This window comes from Mesoplodon densirostris, chromosome 13, assembly GCF_025265405.1.
Source record: "Mesoplodon densirostris isolate mMesDen1 chromosome 13, mMesDen1 primary haplotype, whole genome shotgun sequence".
In the NCBI taxonomy this organism is placed as follows: Eukaryota; Metazoa; Chordata; class Mammalia; order Artiodactyla; family Ziphiidae; genus Mesoplodon; species Mesoplodon densirostris.
In genome coordinates, this window is record NC_082673.1 from 1,562,407 (window position 1) to 1,579,523 (window position 17,117).

The window sequence follows — 17,117 nt, forward strand, 5'->3', positions numbered from 1 at the left end:
GTGCACCACGATGAAGAGTGGCCCCCGCTCACCACAACTAGAGAAAGCCCTCACACAGAAACGAAGACCCATTACAGCAATAAATAAATAAATAAAAATAAATAAGAACAAAAAAAAAGATTAACATACAAAAAATTGTTAAAAAAAATTAAGTGTAAGTACGGGTTTAGAAAAGCCTTTTAGAATGGAAATATTTTATTTGCAGTGTCTCCTGACAAGATCAGCCCCTTACATTCCTTTCATGGAATCACCTTTGAAACTCATGATGTCTGTGGTGACTTTTATTGAAATATAGCAAAACCAGTATACATGTTGCAATGGTGAGCCAGTTGATTGACCGAGTTACTAATGTTGGACATTGTGAATTGCATATTGACAGTGAGCATGGAATTACTCAAAATGTGGACAGTGAATCCACGGGTCTGGGGACTGGGCCGCTCTAAATTCTTGTAAAGTAACCAGCATTATTCTGATCATTTCCGTCTAAAAGGATGATAGTCTATCATCAAGATACTGTGTCACCCAGACTTAAACCATGTAACAAAGGTCAAGCCAATCCTGGGGTTAATATATAAAGTAGAACTTGGACCCACAATTATTGAATAAATACCAGTCACTGGATGAATTCAGATGTGAAGGCAAGACAGAAAATGTAATGAGTGTGAAATCTTTGAGCCTCTACGTTACTTTTAAAAGTGTCTAGGGGATTCTCTAATGATTCAAGTGAAGCCAACAGAAAACAGTTCTTTCAATGCCTGCTTTTTGTTCTGCTCCCTTAAAGAACTTTGCTCCCCGATCCTGAGCTAGGACCATGTGCTCCCTTCTGGGTGGCACGGCTGGCTGGCACACATTTGTGTGACTTTCCAGAAGACGGGGAGTAAAGAGTGAATAGGTAAAGTGTGCAAAGCAGATGGACCACTGGAGGTGTGGCTGGAGGAGAGACAAAGGGGAGCCCCGCGTCCGGGGCAGAACTTGCCACCGACCTGGCCGGGGCCGGGCGGGCTCCGCGCCCTCGGGAGCCCACGTCTGGAGCATGGATGGGGCGTCACTCCTTCACCACGTGACCACCCGGTCGGCTGTGCAAAGGTCCTGTGCAGTGAGATTTAAATACCTACCTGACTTTTTAGGCAAAGGTAAAGAATTTTCTCCCTAACTTAAATCTCTTTTTTCCCCACACGATCCACTTGTATTTATAAAATTGGGTCTCACCTTTACCAGCAGTGTGGAAAGCACCGGGCAGATTTTCCCTGGGCTAGTTGGTCTGCTGGGAAGAGCTGGGACCCGGGAACTGTTCCCTTTGAACCCGAGGAGTTGACACGGGACAATGTGCACCGTGGACGGTTACTGAGTCCGAGGCGCTGTCCGCCTGCAGCTCCATCCCCGAGAAGCCCACTGCCCCGTCCACAGGATACAGGACTTCCGCGTCCTTCCAGGGAATCGCAGCCTCCTTTCCTGGGTCTGCACATGCACATAAGCACACACTCCAGTGCCTGTCACGGGAAGGAAACGTGGAACCTTTGCAGGAATGGCGTCCTGTTCCACAGCAAGCGACTCCTTGCTCTGGGCCCGACTGCCAACCTCCCCTTCAGACTGAGACAAAACCCACAAATCTAAACACTGGCACCAAGCTCGGGCACCCAGCACGCGCAGGTCTCCGAGGCCCTCCAGGGTCATCTCACGGGGCAGTGGCCACATTTCAACACATTTCATTCAATGACTGTGGTTTTTAAGTGGGACTAATAAAAAGAAAGTTTGATTCCTTAAACTCGGGCCAAACGTAGAATTAAAAACCTTCCCATGAAAACAGCATGAAGGTATAAAAACAGTGTCAAAGGAACTAAAACAGAGCAGAGAAAATGCTATCAGAAAAAGATACACTGCTAACATCAGTGGTAACACAGATGAGGGCTAACAGCAGGCGCTGTGCTGAGGACACACCAAACCGCGTGTATCACTGACTCTCCCCAGAACACAATCCTGGCAGCTCAATTCCATCTTCCCCAAGGTGGAGGCCCTGGGGGGAGAGGAGATGCGGGCGGAGGGAGGGTCCTGGAGACGCGGCCTTGGGCCCGGGCAGCTGTTTCAAGGCTCTTTCCAGGTGTGTCACCTTCTTTCTGTCCTCAGGAAGGGGCTACAACAGACCGTCCTCTGGTGCAGAGCTGGCCCCCTGCCAACCTGCTGGTTGTTCATATTTTGATGGTTATTTAATTTTTTTAATTGTGTTTGCTAATTTTTTAATCAATGTACTTCCAGAGTCTTCTTGAGTTCTGCAGGTTTTCTCAAGTTCCTGTCCCTCTTCCTGAGCTAAGAACCAGGTCTTGGACTCCATTCCTGCCTAGATTTTCTTTTACGTCTCCACATGGAAAAAAAGAGCAAAGCATGGAAGCCAGGAACCCCTCACTAAGTCTGATTCTCCATGACGTGCTGCTGTGGAGCGACCCCCATCCCCCGTCCACTCCCGGGTGCCCCGCGTGGCAGCGGGTCTCAGCTCTGTTCAAACAGAATCTGTGCTCCCCTCGTGATTATGGCAGGGTTTTTTTCACTTAAAAAAGCCCGAGAAGCGTTCGCTGCAGTTTTGTGGGAGATGCTCCTTCTGCGTTGGCGGCGGTGAGAAGAGAAGCTGGGGAAGCTGCTGTGAGCAAGCAGGCAGGGACTTTGTCAGGAGGACGGTTTCTGCAGAGAAGCCTCATCTTTCCAGGCCTCTCTTTCCAGCAGGTTGCTTATTAAAGAGACAAGTGTGTGTGTGCGTGTGCACCTGTACAGGCATGTGCGTGTATGTGTGTGCACGTGTATAGGAAACAAACTAAGCCTTGGAGACGCCGCTTCCAGGAAACCTCCTTGCTGTGCTTGGTGCAGAGAGAAAGTGACCTCTGATTACCTCTCCGGCGGATTTTTTCAGCTCCCAGTGTCTAAGTGCCGGTAATAATGATGCAGCCAGTTTCTCAGCCTTTGAACTCTCCACAGCCCTTTGTGTCTTCCTGGCTGCTCCTCGCCGGGCGGGAGAGAAGAATGCGGGCAGGCTGGTGCCTGCTCCGGGCGCTGAGGTCTGTGCAGTGGCAGCCACGCTGCGCAGACCCTTCTCTGTGGTTTTCCTGGTGGCGGCAGCAAGAAGCTGGACGGGTTTCTGGGTCCATCTTGCTCTCAGTCAAATGAATGATTCCCTTCCAGCCCCGTCGGTTTGCAGGGAGTTCCCGACGCCGGCTCTGGGTCTGGATGGGAGCTGTCCATCTGTGTGAGGCTGGGCAGCCCATCCCTCTGATCCCGGGGCCAGCTCTGCCTGGTCCGTCCGGGAGCTGGGAGCGGGCGCTCTCTGCCTTGCTGCCCCGCCTCCCAGACACCACCAGTCACCTGGGCTCTGATGTCCTAGGACACATGGGGAATGCTCCTGGCAGGAGCTGCTGCTGCTTTTGACGTGTCCTTGTGGCCAGGCCTGGTGGGCCGATGGCCGGGAGACATGACTTTATAACATCTGGTGTCGTCTTTGCCGGGTGGGAACTAATGGCTGAGCTGGAATAATTAAGCCTTTGTACCAGAGCACACACTGCACCATTAAAACACACCTAATGATCCAGCGCACGTTTCCAAGTCCCGGTCACCCCAGAAGCTGCAGCGCTTGGGAAGCTCTGTGTCTCTTGCCCTTGAGCCGGACCCCTCCCAGTGGCCGTCCACGCTCCCACGTGGTTGACTGTGAATGTTGTCGATCTTATGAAGCTGCAGTGACTCCAGGCCAGCATTGGGACCCTGTCCATGGGCGTCTCCCCACGTGGGCCTTGCAGCTGAGGTCTGACCTGTCCGTGCCTCGGTTTACTCACCATTAATCATCCCATCTGCCCATCCACTTCTGGGAAGGCTGTAAGATCACACGAAGTCGTGGGTGTAAAAGTGATTTGCAAAGTATAAAAATGCCACTCAAATAATAAAAATCCCGCAGGTGCTGGGGTCAGGGCACGGGGTCAGGGAACCAGCCCCGCCGACTGTGACCGAGCGTGTGGAGCCTCAGCGAACACTTCGGGGAACAGGCTTTGTTTCCTGCTGCCGAGGGACCTGTGTAAGGAACGTAGGTCCTGGGTGCTTGGGACGTCAGCGTCCTCAGACCAGCGGTCGGTGCGCCCTCCTCACCAACACACGCTGGACGCCTGTTACCTGGACGGCAGGTGCCTGTCGGTGCTGAAACCGGTGAATACCAGCCCCTCACAGCCCTGTGTCCACCAGGCAGCGCCAAATTGGGGGTCAGGGCAGAGGTGGAGTCAGGGATCCCTGCTCACTGTCACTTTCAGTTTTGGTTCTTACTGATGCCTCTAGGGTCGGGGATCGTATTTGACGCATAGCATCGCGGACATCTTGACCCTCCGCGGACGGAGGGAAGGTGGGTGAGCCTGGAGGATGGCTCACTGCCAGTGCCGATGTGAGTCACACTTCGGGGTGTGCCCAGGACGCCCTATCGCTTTGCAGTGTGCTCTGTACCCATAGTACCTGGGATGCGCATGCGTGTTGACTGTCATTGTAGGAAAACCCCAGATCAACCTCAGATGCAACGTGGTCTTCAGGGAGCTGGTGGCCGCCTTGCACTGCAGGTGGACGTGGTGGAGGTGACTTCCTCACACGCATCAGCTCCTGAATGAAGATGTGGCTGGTTCTCCCATTTGGAGTTTGAAGCCTGTAGGGAAGGACCCAAATGGGTTTGGTTTTCTTTAGATCATAGCAATACTCTGGGTGCTCCGACTTACCGAGGATCCAGACAACTCACTACCCTCTGCAAACCCTGCCAGGCTGCTTCTAGAACCTTCATACCAGGTGAGAGATTAACTAACAGTCACTTACCCGCATGGCGTTGCAGGGGTTACATTTTGTCCTTGGGGAGCCTGTCTTTGGTCGAGTATGGACACACACCGGCAGGAACTTGAACTCTGACGGGTTGCAGGTGACGGGGTAATGGGGGCCCCCGGAGTCTCCCGAGACACCCGGCCAGAAGCAGGTCTGGGGAGTGGAGTGACCCAGGTGGAGCAAGGGCGAGGCGGGAAGAGAGTAGACAGCAAGGTCAGACCCAGCTGGTGACCTGGGAGCACAGGCGGCAGTAGGATGCGGTGGCAGAGGTCTGCGCGGCGTGGCAGGTGACGTGCGACGGGGCGCGGTCGGAGAGGCAGGCCCTCGGGAGGCCGCGTGCGGAGGTTGGAACAGGTGAGGTGAAGACCCCAGAGGAGGGGGGGTGGCGCTGCTCCCCGAGAGGGCGAGAGGCTGGCAGAGACGGACCGTCCACACGAACGTCTGTCATTCCTGGGGCAGGAGGTCTGGATTCTGGGAACATTGGGGGAAACGTTAGAGTCCCCCGGGGTCCGCGAGTTTGGTCTGAGAACAGTCTTCACGCATCCGTCACGTCACTGGGGCTGGTCACCCTCCAGATGAGGACGCTGCCATGAATTCCGGGCCCAGGGAAGTCAGCTGGCAGATGAGGGCAAAGCTGAGGAGTGGGCCAGGCGGCGGCACGGGGCTGACCCCTCTGCAGAGACCGGGGAGCTCCACAGGGAGGGGGACCCCGGCGGGAAGGGAGGCGAGGAGGTGTGAGGCCCCGCAGGCCCCCAGGGGTGACAGCTCCAGGGGCCCTCGTCCTGGCAAAGTCCTGCCGGGCAGCCTCTCGGGGGCACCAAGTTGCCAGAACACCTTCTAACCGGCCACAACAGTGCCTGTTTCTGAGAGAGTAACACACCCGCCAAAAAGGGAGGCTGTTCTCAGGACGTGTGACTTTTACCAGGCGATTTCCTATCTTGTGGACCTGCACACTCTCTGCCTTTAAAAGTTTTTTGTGGCTAGCCGCATGCTGAAAACTTGTGAGTTTGAAGCCCTTGACCTTATAACTTTACCCGGGGCCTGAAGATCAGTGGGATCGTCGCCCTGGCGGAATAAATCCTGCAGGGCCCTCCCGCCAGGAGCTCAGCGTTTAAGTTTCATAAGGATGTTAGTTTCTTAGCAGATTGTCCTAGGTTGTTCTAGTCCATAGAATAATCTTTATTGAGCTCAAATCATACTTACTATGTACTTTAATTGAAGTCTATTTACTTTTGCTCCATTTTTGAAGATATATTCCATGTAATAATCTTACACTGTGAAGGTCAAATAAAGGCACTGAATCAGCTAGTAGTCTTCTCTGGGCAAAGACATACGTACTCATCCTAGTGAATTTTCCAGGTACCCAAGTGTCCCTGGTTTACTGCTTTTTGTCTCTGAGGGACCATTTTTTAATAGATTTTTTAAAAAATTATTTATTTATTTATGGCTGCATTGGGTCTTTGTTGCTGCACGCGGGCTTTCTCTAGTTGCAGCGAGCGGGGGCTACTCTTCGTTGAGGTGTGTGGGCTGCTCATTACGGTGGCTTCTCTTGTCGTGGAGCACGGGCTGTAGGTGCGTGGGCTTCAGTAGTTGTGGCACACGGTCTCAGTAGTTGTGGCTTGCGGGCTCTAGAGTGCAGGCTCAGTAGTTGTGGCGCATGGGCTTAGTTGCTCCGTGGCATGTGGGATCTTCCCAGACCAGAGATAGAACCCGTGTCCCCTGCATCGGCAGGTGGATTCTTAACCACTGTGCCACCAGGGAAGTCCATGAGTGACCATTTTTAGTTTTGTTTGGTGACCACCATGAAAGGTCACTGCTGACACCCCTGAAATGATGGGCAGAATTAACCACTGACCTCTGCTCCTGATCTCCAGTGAGTTGTGGGCTGTCAGGGCTGCCTTGGACCTCAAGGAGATAATTCTGCCCTACTTTATGCTGTTGGGTACGTACTGGTGTCCCAATGACTTTCTCAGGACTCAGCGTCACCCTGGGCACACAAACTCACACAGAAAGAGGTTTTCCAACAACACAGGCCTTGGGGTTCAGTCATCGACTCATTCAGCAAATATTTATTAAGTGCCAACTCTCTGAAAAGCCAGGAGGACAAGAATGAAAGACTGGTGAGATCTGTGTGTTCACGGACCTACATTCTTGTAGGATGAAAAAGAACATAAGGTAATTAAATAGGAAAGTAGAGGAAAGCAGAGACGGGCTGTGCAGCGATGTGCGGCGCGCTAAGCCCTGGCTCCCCTTCGGGGCTGCCGAGGGGGGTTAGTAACCAGGGCAGCTGCAGCCACGAGGTGGCTGGTGGGACACCGCCTTCTAGGTTTTCACCCCCTACTTAGCGCTACGTCTCCCATTTTCTCACAGCATAACTGATAGAAATGGTAAATCCTGTCTGAGGATCAAGGCCTTTTGGAGGCAGAAGAGGGCTGGATGAGCACGTGCGTCAGGAACAGGGGTCTCTGTCTGCTTTCTGATGTCACATCAGGGAGAGGAGAGCCCTCCTCGAGGGCTGAGCAGCCCTTCAACAAAGAACCACGAGCCCCCCACAGGGTGGGTGGGTGGGTGTGAACGCGCGGTGGCTCCTGGGCCCGCCAAGGGGACTCGGGTGGCAGCTGGAGGCTCTGGGGCTTCTGAGCACGGGGCTGGGATGCTGGGGGAGCCGCATGCCCAGGGATGGCTGAGGGTGGACGGGAGGGTGCCGGTGCGAGGGCTGGGCGGGCAGCGCCGGGGGTCCGGAGAGGTGCCTGCCGAGAGGAGCCCCGGGGCCTCCTCCGCCCGTGCCCCGTCCGGGAGCCGCGGTGGGCGTCACCCCCGCTGCACCCCGGGACTGCGGGCGGAGGGCGCTCGGCTGTTCGGCAGCCGCGTGGCTTTCCTGCAGACCCGGGACGTGTCCCGACCGCACCTGCAGGGCTCCCGTCCTGGGGCCGCGGCACTGGCTGCGCTGCACCTGCCGTGGGTGCGCCTGCCGCGGGGCCGCATACCTGGCGCTGGGCTGCAGGCCCCGGCCTGCTCTGCATCCTGCTCTGCCCGCGGTGGCGAGACTCTGCACGGCCAGGATTTCCTACCCGGCACGGCGAGGTGGGGCTCCCCCTCTGCCTCCCCCCTGCATGGCCATCGTGACCTCGCCGTCGTCTTTCTGCTGCTGTCAACTCGTCTGCTTATCGCGGCTTCTCAAGAGCAAACTGATGACGATGCCCGTTGGCTCTAACTGCTCAGACCCTAGGGGTGGCCCTGGAGGAGGGGACACGACCGTCAGGGAAACAGGGCTTTGCTGAGGCTCTTTGGGGGCAGCTAGTCCTGCTTTCCTACCAGAAGCAACACACAAGCTTTATGTAAAGTCAAGTGCTGGACCTTGAACATTTTGGTAATTTTTCTGGGCTTTGAGAGACATCTCCAGGGATGGGCTTGCTCAGGGCGATGGGGAGAGGGATGCTGAGAAGCAAGAACAGCACACACCCGGGGGCAGCGTGCAGGGACGGGAGGGGAGCGGGGACTCCGCTGAGGCTCCGAGGCCACTCCGAGCGCCATCCACCGCCTGCCTCATGGACCAGGATTTGGCTGCAGGGTTTTCCACTGTCCTGCTTCTGTGATGTACCACCAGTGACAGGGCAGCGGGAAGGCTTTCTGCGGATGACAGTGCACCTGCCACTAGCTCTTCCGACCACAGCAGTGGCCGACGTGCACAGAGTGTTCGCCGGCGGCGGGAGTTTAACAGCGCGTTTCCTGGTTGGAATGTTTCATGTAGGCGTTTGTACGTCCTTCGCACTCGGTGGATTTGTTGGGGCTGCCGGGCGCTGGACCCCGCGGTGGGGGTGGGGGCGGGAGCCGGGGCGGAGCTGTGGAGGAAGAGTCCTATTTCACCCCTTTCTCCAAACGTCCTCTTGCTGGGACCCCCTCCCACAGGGACCCTGTGTGTGTACGTGTGTGTGTTTGCGTGTGTGCGTGCTGTGTGTGTGCGCACGCGTGTGGCTGGGCCATGTGGTGGGGGCCATGCAGGCCGACGAGGCCGGAGGGGGTGAAGGTTGACACCATGATGCGTGTCTTGGGGGAGGAGCATTTTCTTGCGGGATTAAATCTCGGCCGGAGGACACAGCAAGCGCAGGGCCCTGTTGCTGGGCTCCCACGGGAGGTCGGGACAGTGTGGGGATGTGCAGACACACGAGGGGCTTCTGGGGCGTCTGCGGAGGCCCCCGGCATCTCTGTGCTCATTTGTGGCTGCACCTGTGGGTGAGTGGCCACAGGGCCACCTCGTCCATGTGGCACTCTATTGGGGTGAAACCTCCCAGTGTCGGGTTTACTGGCAGCCCCTCGAGGGCATAGCAGCTCCACCCTCCCCCATCATAAGCCCCCATCCCCCCACCTTCCAGTCTATCAGGACCATCCTCTTCGCTGTGTCTTTATTTTTGGCTGCGTTGGGTCTTTGTTGCTGTGCACGGGCTTTCTCTAGTTGCGGTGAGCGGGGGCTACTCTTTGTTGCAGTGAGTGGGCTTCTCACTGAGGTGGCCTCTCTTGTTACGGAGCACGGGCTCTAGGCTCACAGGCTTTAGTAGTTGTGGCTCGCGGGCTCAGTAGTTGTGGCTCATGGGCTCTAGAGTGCAGGCTCAGTCGTTGTGGCGCATGGGCTTAGTTGCTCCGCGGCATGTGGGATCTTCCTGGACCAGGGCTCAAACCCGTGTCCCCTGCATTGGCAGGAGGATTCTTAACCACTGTGCAGGGAAGTCCCTTCACTGTGTCTTGACAAATAATTTCTGGCTGCAGTCGATGCCGTTTTGCTTTGTAAAAAATGCCTTTATGTGTGCGTAAAATTAGGTTAACATCTGGATGACTGTCCCCCACCCACATTTTCTTGTTGCTGTTCTTTTAGGGCCCCTGCAATCAAATCAAACCTCAGTTTTCACTTCTCCAGGCCAAATACGCGATTCCTTTTGCTGCCTGTGGCGTGTTGTGAAATCCCCCCGGGGCCCCACTGGTCTCCAGGCGTGAAGCCGAGCGAGCTGCCCACGCCTCGTGCGTCACTGTGGGACCAGCCCGGCGCGTGCAGCTGCGCGTCTGCATCCTAAGCAGCTTCCTGAGCTGTGGCCGCACCGGGGGCCGTGCAGATGCTGCGCAGCCTCATTCCCCTTGCAGGCAGAGGGGCCGCCTCCCTCAGACCGGCATTCGCTGGACCCTGGATGAGCCCCCGGGCCCCGCACATGGCTCCCCCCACGGCCAGGCGCTCTGTCGTGCTCACCTGGGCCACTGCCTGTCACTCCTGCTGGCGCCGAGGGAGGGGCACGTCCGCCCGAGAGCTCTGTGCCGCCTGCCCTGGGTTACGAGCGGTGTGCCCGGGGTGGGGGGCCTGGATCCCACTGAGCCAGGCGGCCCCGCCCTGCTCCCCGGAGCCTGTGCTCAGTTACTCCTTCATGTCCCCTGGGACACGCATGTCCCCACCTGCCTGGCGGCTCCTGCGGTCCCTCCCCTGTTCTCATCACTCAGTCCTTCCCTCCTGCCTCCCCCTCCCCCATTCAGCCTGCCCCCCGTGGGCTCTGGAGGACGGCTGTGCCCCCCCGCCCCCGACCTGTTCACACTTTTCAGGGTTGAGGATTCTTCCAAGCAGAGGAATTCAAGGGACCAGCTCAGGACGACCCTGTTGTTTGTGAGCCTCGCCGCACGGGCTTGGCTTGTCCATCCTCTCTGAGGTCGGCAGCCCCGGGTCCTCGCGGGGCAGCACCTCCACCCAGGGGTAGAGCCGCTTCTACGGGATGGCCTCGAGGGTGGAGGCTGAGCCCCAGCCCCCAAGGCTATGTGCCCCGCGCCCTCACCCTCTCCTGGGGGGACATGGAGAAAGGCGGGAGGGGATGACTCTACTCACACCTGGAGGTGCCACCAGGATGCCAGGTGAGGGCACAGCAGGCGGGACCGAGGGCGAGGGTGCCAGCGTCTGAGGGAGGAGGCCTGCTGGGGGAGTGCAGGTGCATGTGCGTGAACAGGCATGCCTACACACACAGACACACGTGACACACAGACCACATACACACAGACACATATGCACACACGCATACGCAAGACCACAGCTCACACTGGGACCAGAGACAAGCGCTCAGACCCGCTCAGCAGTGACAGGCTCGGAGGTCAACGGCAGGCGCTGGAGGCTGTCCCTGGACGTCACCTGTCACCTGTGTGCTCCTGGGACGCGACAGTGCTGAGGAGGGAGCTTGGGGAAGGAGAGCGTATCACCGTGTCGCTGAGTCACACGCGGGGAAGGCATTTTCCCTCCTGTCCGAGGACGCCACTTCCCCCAACACCGGCTCCTCCACGCACCCCCCCGAGACGCCCACCCCTGGAGGGGCCCCTGCGAGTGGGTCTGCCTGCTGAGGGTGACTGAGGAGCCTCAGCCTCACTGCCCCTCCCGAGAGCCCGGCGGGTCCAAGTCCCTGACACACAGCCAAAGCACCAAACCTTCCTTCATGGGAAGTTTTCTGCGCAGCTGAGTCCAGGGCCGACCTGGACGGAGTGTCTGTCCTGTGCCCGGTGCCCTCCGTGTGCACCCTGTCTTCCCCCTACCTGGGTACCCACGCCCTGCGGGCAGGCATCCCTGTGGCCCCCACTGTGTGCATGGGATGAAGTGAGGCCCAGAGGGACCTGGGGCCCTGGGACCGGGTGCGCAGAGGGGCTCCTGCCTGGTGCCTGACCAGAAGCGCATCTGCTGACCCTGGGGACGCAGGGGAGCCCCAGGGCTGGCAGGGCGGGGGCTCAGGGCCCCTCCAGCTCACCTGCGCCCCCCGCCCAGGCCCAGGCGCAGGGCTGCACTGCCTGCAGCTCCGTATACTCTGGGAGAAAAACCTCATATCACAACCTCTGGATCCTGGGGTCCCAGAATCGTCCCGATTCAGATTTTCTGTGACTACTCACCCCATCTGTACCTGAGGGACGTGACCGCCTGGAATTCCTCCCCCGCAGCAGCAGGTCCCGACATGGCTCGCTTGGAGCAGCCGCCCCGGGTGGACCGCGGGCACCAGGATCACAGGGGGCGGGTGGGGCCGCCAGGAGACGGTCACCCGACGGGGATGCCGCCCACCACCCCCGCCCTGCGTGGGTGCCCCTCTGCCCACCTGCCCAGGTGCGGTCCGCCGCCGGGAGCTCAGGGAAGGCGTGGCGTCAGAGGAGAGACACAAGAAGAGCGTGAGGCTTCCGCGGCCCCCAGGCCACAGGGCGCGGGGCCTGTGAGGGGCCGGCTCTGCCCAGCCCGCCTGCTGCCCCCTCTGCCCGCCATGCCTGCCCCTGTCCTGGGCCTCTCCCGACACGGCGGGCACAGGGCTCGGCGGCCCCGAGCTGGGCCACTCGGGTGGTTTGAAGGCCCGGTGGCTCCGGCCGCCTCGTCCTCACTCGCTGCCTTTGGGCGCTGTCTTCTTTGCGCCCACACCTCCCTTACCAGCCACTCCGTCCTGCCGGGGCCCTGGACCCAGCCCTGGAGCAATTCCGCAGCCTCAGAGCCCCGTGGGATTTTAAACAGTGTAAGGTGCCCTGGCCATGCCCGCACCCCGTCCCTAGCGTGTAGCAGCCTCACCCCGGGGCTGGGAGCCCCCCTACCAAGCGCTGGGAGCCTGAAGATGTCCCGCGCCTCCATTTCTGCCTCCTGTCCCCAGCTGTACTCGGTAGTTGCTTATTTGCAAAACGGCCTCTGATTAAAGGTCTGGATCGGGGCTGAGCGGCCCTTCAACAAAGAACCACGAGTCCCCCCTGGGGTGGGTGGGTGGGTGTGAACGCGCGGTGGCTCCTGGGCCCGCCAAGGGGACTCGGGTGGCAGCTGGAGGCTCTGGGGCTTCTGAGCACGGAGCCAGGATGCTGGGGGAGCCGCGTGCCCAAGGTGGACGGGAGGGGGCCGGTGCGAGGGCTGGGCGGGCAGCGCCGGGGGTCCGGAGAGGCCTCTGCTGAGAGGAGCCCCGGGGCCCCCTCCGCCCGTGCCCCGTCCGGGAGCCACTGCGGGCGTCACCCCCGCTGCACCCCGGGACCTGCGGGCGGAGGGCGCTCGGCTGTTCGGCAGCCGCGTGGCTTTCCTGCAGACCCGGGACGTGTCCCGACCGCACCTGCAGGGCTCCCGTCCCGGGGCCGCGGCACTGGCTGCGCTGCACCTGCCGTGGGTGCGCCTGCCGCGGGGCCGCATACCTGGCGCTGGGCTGCAGGCCCCGGCCTGCTCTGCATCCTGCTCTGCCCGTGGTGGCGAGACTCTGCACGGCCAGGATTTCCTACCCGGCACGGCGAGGGGGGGACGTGCTGTCCCTTAACTCTCCATCTTACCTGTTTTCTTTAAAACAAATTCTCGCTGTGAAAACGGTGCTCCCAGTCCGGGAATGCCCTCCTCCCGGCCCTCCTCTCCCTCCATCGCCCCCTCCCCACCTCCTTCTTTCCGAGAAAACAGCGGCTCCGGTTTCCTGGACTCTGTGCTCCCTGCAGGTGGGGCAGTGGGACTCTTCTCACCTGGCTTGTGGTCTGCAGACACCGGACCTGGGGCACCGTGCACAAACCAGCAGGAGGGTTTTCAGAGTCCTTGGCAAGAAGGAGGTGCATCCACTTCCCCACTGACGACTGACCCTAGTTTCTAGGGCTGCTGTGTTCCTTCCTGAATTTTACGAGTCAAAATCAGCACCAAGTCATATACAGAAATTCAAGGAGGCAAGAAGCCTGTTCTGCACTTAGTCCAATTTACACTGTCCCGTTTAGGAACACGGCAAGCAGACCCAGGTATGAACTTGGCTGGTTCGAGCTCCCATATCTTGGACGCAAGCTCATGTTTACTCAGTGGGCTTTTAGGCTCTTGTGCTTTCACGCAAACCCTACATCCTGTTAATTCCTCTGTAATATTTCAGCACCTTAGAGACAGCGCAGCAAGCACATGGAGCTTTGAGTGTGGTTTGTCAGGGAGAGACGTCAGCCGGACGGTGCTGACTGCTTTGGGCTTAGTGGCGTCTTGGGGTGAGAGGAAAAGTCAAGGGACTCGAATGTTCCTCTTGAAGGGAATAAACTACTGTATGTTTCTGTGAGTCTGTGATGAGGGTGGTGTGTGTGTGTGTGTGTGTGTGTGTGTGTGTGTGTGTTAACAGGGGGGCAATTTCGTTAAAACAAGACTCCAAGAGTGTCATGTTAATGAAAATCATAGTGATGCTTCCATTGGAGTTTTATCCTGGCTTCATGAGATTCATTTCTCTAAATACATTAGATTATTGAAGGTATTTCTAGAGACATCCTTCATCTACCTTTGGCTTCATCACTTAAGTGAGGCCCCACATTTGTCCACAGGGAGTGCCCAGAGCTGGGTTCTTCAAGTCAAGGCTGCCTGTATTTTTTAATATAAATTTATTTATTTATTTGATTTGATTTTTGGCTGTGTTGGGTCTTTGTTGCTGCGCGCGGGCTTTCTCTCCTTGTGGTGAGCGGGGGCTACTCTTCGTTGCAGTGCACAGCCTTCTCATTGCAGTGGCTTCTCTTGTTGCGGAGCATGGGCTCTAGGCACGCGGGCTTCAGTAGTTGTGGCTCACAGGCTCAGTACTTGTGGCACGCAGGCGCAGTAGTTGTGCATCGTGAGCTCTAGAGCGCAGGCTCAGTAGCTGTGGCGCAGGGGCTTAGTTGCTCCGCGGTATGTGGGATCCTCCCGGACCAGGACTAGGACCCGTGTCCCCTGCGTTGGCAGGCGGATTCTTAACCACTGCGCCATCAGGGAAGCCCTGCCTGTGTTCTTATTTATTCATCACCTACGAGCCCCTGGTGAGAACACTGGCCCCCATGTCCACCACATACCTTTATTAATCTCGTATTCATATCACACTTTACAGTTTACCAAACGGCACCGTAGGCTTATTCTTACTCATTCTCAAAGACCCTGTGAGGTGAAGTGGAGGCAGAGAGAGTAGGCGCTTTTCCCACTTTCTGTGAGCTGCACTTGTGGGGTAATCGGTAGCCTGTGCGCAGGGTGACCGTAGGCCCAGCTTTGCCAGGACAGCCCCGATCGCACTGGCCTGAGGGGACCACAGCTTCCCCTCTCAATCTCGATGCACGGTGCACACTCTGGCCCCCACCGTCCACAAATCACTCTGCACTTCTGTCAGATGTTCAAGTCCACGTGGCCCGTGTCGGGCCGTCAGAGCAGGACCGCAGTCGGGGCCTGGCGCAAACCTGCCCTTCCCCACGGCTGGGGTCCTTGGGCTGCTTCCTGGCACTTGGCGAGAGCCCCGTCACCACTTCTGCGTTTGCTGCTGGATCCCGTGTCCTCGGCTCCTTGGCATCTGCTTCTCCACATGGAAATCTCTCTGACGCTGCCCTGGCCTCGGTGAGGGGTCCAGCCCTCCCCATCCCAGAGGACTTCTGCCGTCCCCCCAGCAGCCCGCAGTGGCCTCACCTCTCCTCCCACCCCCCTTTGTGTGTGGCTGCCCTCGTGGCTGGGCGGGGCCCAGCCTAGTGTCCTGACTGCTCCTGGTTCCGGAAACGGGCGCCTTTACATGCAAATTGGAAATTCCATGAAAGAAAGAACATTCCCAGGTGTTTCTGACATGAAGAGCCCTGGAGAGGCTCAGCGGTCCCACCTGTGCGCCTAAACCACGTGGCGGCCCAGCCGCCAGGAAGCCTCTGCAGGGAGCTGTCCTCAGTCACCCTGAGCGGCAAGAAGACTAGATGTCCCCGTCCACGACCGTGAGGAAAGGCCTTTACCGTTAGAACCAGGCAAGGGCTGCGTGTGGCCTGGCTCTGCACCACTTTGGCGCGTGGAGGAAGTTTCTTGACTTCCCTAAACCCTGACTTCCTCCATTGGAGGGACAGTGGATCTCAGATGAGATGAGAGGTCATGCCCTTGGTTGCCCCCAGGACCGAGTGGGAAGCGTGGGGTGATCGCATAGCATTTAGCGTGACACCTCAAGCAAAAGTGCTTGTTGGGGTTTTGTATGGTGTGTCACTGAGGTCACAGGGACTGTCTTATTCCTCTTCTGACTCCGTTGTATCTAAAGGTTATTAGGGACCAGATGGTTGTCATTAGTCTCTGGACGGGCCTGAGCTCCAGGCTGACCGCTCCCACAAGGAGGCGGTGGCTCGGCCCCTGCTGCCCCTGGAGAGAGGTCGTGCCCATCCCTCTGCCTGATCTGTCCCTGCTCGCCGCCCTGGGCTCTGAGCCACTGTGCCCTCTTCCACACCAGACTTGGGGGTGGGGACAGGAAACGGGTGCGCAAGGCCCGGGGCAGGATGACCTGGATGCCACCCAGTTTTGTCAAACGCCCTCTGGGTGGACAGCCTCTCCCGCAGGGGTGCCGAGTCCGGCCAGGCAGCAGGAAGTGGAGACAGACAGGGGATGCGGGTCTCGGGGGAGGAGCGTTTTCCTGGTGGATTCGGTGGGTGGCACAGGGCACAGGAAGCCACGCTTAGGACGCGGGGACCTTGAGCAGTGCACGCCTGTGGGGAGGCGATGTGGAGTCTCCAGGCTGTCCCCAGCCCGGCCGCCCCTCCTCTTGCTGGGAAGTGGGCACCTCCTGGCTGGCTCTCAGGTGTGTTTGGGGACGGCTCCTCCTTCAGTGGAGACCGAGACTGGCGACACTTCAGGAGGTCCTGTGCTCCACCTGGATGGAGCGCCGCCCCTGAGCTGGGGGACGCACGCGACTTCTGCCCTTTCTGGGCATTGCCAGGCGATTGCACCGTCAGTGCATCGTAACGAACGCTAGTCTGGGGACAAGTCTATTCCGTTATGTATCTTTTATAGCAGCCCCACGTGAACCCTGACAACTGGGAGGGTTGGGGGCGGTGAGAAAACACATCAGGGAAGGTGCACCTGGAGGAACCTTCTCTAGACACGGCTGTCTTTACAGTTTCCGAGAGTATGCGATGGGAATTCCCTTGAACAATCTCCTTTCATTCAGAGTGACATAACTCTTGCTGGGCCGGGGGGAGGGGCCGTCACAGGGATGCCCGGCGCTGGGGGGACGGCAGGGGCATCGCAGGGCGCGGAGCCCTCATCCACATTGCGGACCAGGCGAGGCCAGGGGCTGACTTAGACTTAGGCTGGGTTACCACCCCCCTTCCCGGCTTAGCCCGAGGTGGGACTCATGAATGTTTTGGATGATTTTATAATGCAGGCAATTGCAGGCTTGGCTTCTCACAAGTGCAATCTTGTTCCCAAAGATATTTGCAGGTTAAGAATGCAGGACTACCAGTTTTCAGTGATAGCTTTCAAATCCTGTAGTTGAAAAACAAAAGGATTGTTTCCCAAACAGAATCTCTCTGTGCTGCGTGGAGGCCATGCAGCCCCCCAGAGGGGCCTCCCAGGGCGCGGG